This window comes from Schistocerca americana, chromosome 6 (genome assembly GCF_021461395.2).
Source record: "Schistocerca americana isolate TAMUIC-IGC-003095 chromosome 6, iqSchAmer2.1, whole genome shotgun sequence".
NCBI classification, from domain to species: Eukaryota; Metazoa; Arthropoda; class Insecta; order Orthoptera; family Acrididae; genus Schistocerca; species Schistocerca americana.
In genome coordinates, this window is record NC_060124.1 from 559,172,240 (window position 1) to 559,176,384 (window position 4,145).

The window sequence follows — 4,145 nt, forward strand, 5'->3', positions numbered from 1 at the left end:
ATTATATGACAGTCAACAGAACACTGTGGAATGAATCCAGCCTCTGATTTATACAAATCAAACACAAATATTGGAATTATTTATATCACTCAGTATTATGAATGCAGCAAAAATCTAACAAAATATGGTCAACAAACTTACACTGAAATTTAAATAGAGCAATACATGAAAGAATCAGTAAACAGGAGCAAATTTGTGTAAGTCTGTAGAATATCAGCTGCTGTTTCGTACAAAACGAATATGAATGTGGAAGAATTTCCATCAATCAACAATAAAACAAAGTGATAATATGAAGACAGTAACTTGTTCTCGAGAGGAACAGTTACTGTTGAAGACCGTGCAGCTTTTCCCTGGAATAAATGATGACTAACTGACAACCTCAGCTGCCGACAGGTGTTGTAGATATACCTTGATGTGGACATCTGAAAATGTGTGCCCCGACTGGGACTCAAACCCGGGATCTCCTGCATACATGGCAGACGCTCTATCCATCTGAGCCATCGAGGACACCGATGAATAGCGCAACTGCAGGGACTTATCCCTTGCACGCCTCCCGTGAGACTCACATTCCCAACTTCCACAATTCTACATATGTATTGTACCTTATAGACATTTGCCCATCCACTCATTACTCGTGCATGCTTTGGCTATTCCCGTAAGAGTTTGGGCAACCTGTGCGCATTCGAACAGACAAAGGTCAATGGCTGGGTAGCCTTTAACTATATATACAAAGACAGTAACTTGTTCTCGAAAGAACAGTTACTGTTGATGACCGTGCAGCTTTTCCCTGGAATAAATGATGACTAACTGACAACCTCAGCTGCCGACAGGTGTTGTTGATATACCTCGATGTGGTCAGCTGAAAATGTGTGCCCCGACTGGGACTCGAACCCGGGATCTCCTGCTTACATGGCAGACGCTCTATCCATCTGAGCCACCGAGGACACAGGTGAAGAGCGCAACTGCAGGGACTTATCCCTTGCACGCCTCCCGTGAGACTCACATTCCCAACTGTCCACAATTCTACATATGTATTGTACCTTATAGACATTTGCCCACCCACTCATTGCTCTTACGGGAATCGCCAAAGTGTGCGTGAGTAATGAGTGGGTGGCCAAATGTCTATAAGGTACAATACATGTGTAGAATTGTGGAAGTTGGGAATGTGAGTCTCACGGGAGGCATGCAAGGGATAAGTCCCTGCAGTCATGCTATTCATCTGTGTTCTCGGTGGCTCAGATGGATAGAGCGTCTGCCATGTAAGCAGGAGATCCCGGGTTCGAGTCCCGGTTGGGGCACACATTTTCAGCTGTCCACATCGAGGTATATCAACAACACCTGTCGGCAGCTGAGGTTGTCAGTTAGTCATCGTTTACAATGTGATAAATTTGCAGCATTCCAAGTGGCCTGGCAGTTAACCAAGGTCGTGTTGCCAGTCCCTATACAAATTCCCAGTTTTCTGCTAGGGCAGTTGGAGTAGATTTAGGCGACATCTCTTCATATGACTGGCATTTGGCTAGTGGGAACTATTATCTGATAGTTTACTGCAAGTGTGGCTCTACTATCTGCTTAGTACGGCCAACAATGACTTGTAGCCATCCCTGTTGCCATCCATCCTTCCTAGTGGGCAGATAAGTAGGTTTGTTGATGCTCTTAGCTGCTTGTAGAATTTTGCAGCTATCTGCTTCATTTATTCTATGACTTCCAGCTCTTCACATAAGTAGTATGCTGGGAAGTCGGTCAGCATGTGGAATATCCTCTGCAGCACCTTATTTTGAAGCATCTGGAGCCTCTGTATGTGAGTCTTAGCAGCATTGCTCCAACAATGCTGGCATAGTCCATAGCAGGCTAAAGGAACATCTGGTAGATAATGAGTCTGTAGTTGATAGAATGTTGAGATTTTGCAATAAAGAGTAGGTGTAGTGCCCAAGCCATTGGTATGTCCTGCTTCTAACTTTCTGGACATGTTGCTGCCACATAAGTTGTTTGTCAAAAAGACTCCAAGATATTTTATCATGTTAATACAATGGATTGGTTCCCCAGGAAGATGGACTTCTGGGATGGATGGCCTGTGCCATTTTGTGATGATCATGTCCTGGCTCTTGGTTGCATTGAAGCCAATACACCGTTTTGATGCCCAGGCTTCTCACGTATGACAGGAGTCTGAAAGTTCTTGGGGCAGTGCTTGGGGCCACCTGCTTCTGGGGACAATTGCTGTGTCATAGTCACAAACAGCATGCAACATTCACAGCATCTAAGGTAAGTTCGATTCACAGCATCTAAGGTAAGTTCGAGGTGTACATACAGAACAGTACAAGACCAAGCACTTACCTGTGTGGCTTGCTGGCTTGAGCTAATGTCTCTGATTTTGAAAGATGACAAAATTTCACCATTTGAGGTAGATTTCCAATAATTTAATGTATGATGTGGAGAAGCACAACAGGAAGAGTTTATACAGGAGCCCTTTTCGCCAAAACCTACTGAAGGTACATGATATATTGACGAAGACTGACCCACAGAACTTGCAGGCAGAGAAATTGTTTTATAGAATAGCCTTCTCCAAATTGCTCTTCAGCAACAATGCTAATCTCTCAGAGTTATTGTTGTAGTCTCTTGAGGATGATTTTCTCTAAGACCTTACTTAGGATCAGAAGGCTTAATGGCCCATGGCTCTTGGGTACTGCATGGTTCTTTCCTGGTTTTGGCACTGTCAAGATGTCTATGATGGATTTGAAGATTATTGCTATGGCATTGTCCACCTCTCAAGATGGCTCCTTGAGAAATTTGGCTGAAATGTCATCAGGAATAAGGGCTTTGTTCATGAGCAACCCTCTGATGATTCAGCAGACTTCTTGTGGTGTCACCACTGGTGGTAGTGAGCCATCTTTTCCTTCTGAAGCAGCAGCAAGGTAAGTGGTGAGATTCTCTTGCACTCTTTGTATGTGTTTTATGTCCTGAGGCTCCACCATTTGCTGGAATTTATCCTCAAACACGTCAGCTAAGGCATTTGCATAGCCCTGTGGCATAAAAGCTGTCCCATCCATGCTCTGTAAAGGTGGCAGTCATTGATGTATTCTTGCAAAATAATGCACTAAATCTGACATTGCCACATCTGGCTGCATCCCACCTAGTTTTCCTTGCCATCTCCTGTAATGCTCAATGAGCACTGCCTTTAACCACCTTCATAGTAGACTGACTCACCACTTCACTAGAAGTCCCCTAATCAGGTTTCAATCAATGTTGACTTGGCTGCTCTCTCTGATCATTGCCAAGATCTCCTCTGACAGTGATGGAGCATGGCAATCATAGCTTCTTCTTACAGGTGTTGAGGAGGTAGTGCTGTCGATATTGTGTTATCAAGTCTCTCAATATCATCATCCCAATCAGTGGTATTGGTTTGATGAATTTCTGCTAGGCGAGTTGTAATACCTCTGCGAATCTTGTTTCTTTTGTGTTGAGGCATTGTATCCCTCGCCCTGGTTCCTCTGCCAGTCACAAGATTACTGTGAACTGATGGAAGTGCATAGACAACTTCCACAGCAACGAATCTGCAGAAGCCTTGCAAATGGCAATGTGGAGATCATCTAGCCATATGGTAGGCTCTTCATGACCACAAATTTGTGCATGGATCTGTTCACCTGCCTGGAAGACACGACATCCACTGATGGCTATGATTCTAGAGTTCCAGACCGTGTGCTTCATATTGAAATCACCAGCGATAAACAGCTTTCCTGAATGGAGTGGTAAGTCTTATGCATCTTCAGAATGAAGACATCCCTTCAGTGGTTGATACATGGATGTGAAAGTCATGACTCCTTGGTGGCTTCAGCTGCAATAGCTGTTGCCACCATTGTATGGAGGGGCTGTGTAATGTCAGACTGATCTTCGGATGTAAAACGCCACGATACCTCCAGCCACTAATCTGTTGCTCCTGTAGCAGGTACAACTCGCTACATTTGCTCAGAGTCCATGCTTGAGTATGGTAAATCTATCTTGTGGCTGCTTCTTGTATTGTGCAAATGAAAATTATTTCCTAATAAAAGTTTATTTAAATTTTCTTTGGCATAAATTAGAGACTGTAGATGTAAAGTCTGTAAACTGTGGGGACTGTCATGTTAAACGATCCGTATCAACTTCTGTAAGTC

The 4,145-nt window shown here is 43.7% G+C and overlaps 1 non-coding gene across 1 annotated transcript; it reads left to right on the forward strand.

Moving 5' to 3' along the window:
• The first annotated feature begins 1,223 nt into the window (after window positions 1–1,223).
• Trnat-ugu lies at window positions 1,224–1,298 on the forward strand. Its single transcript has one exon. It is a non-coding gene; the product is annotated as a tRNA-Thr (tRNA).
• The last annotated feature ends 2,847 nt before the right edge of the window (window positions 1,299–4,145 follow it).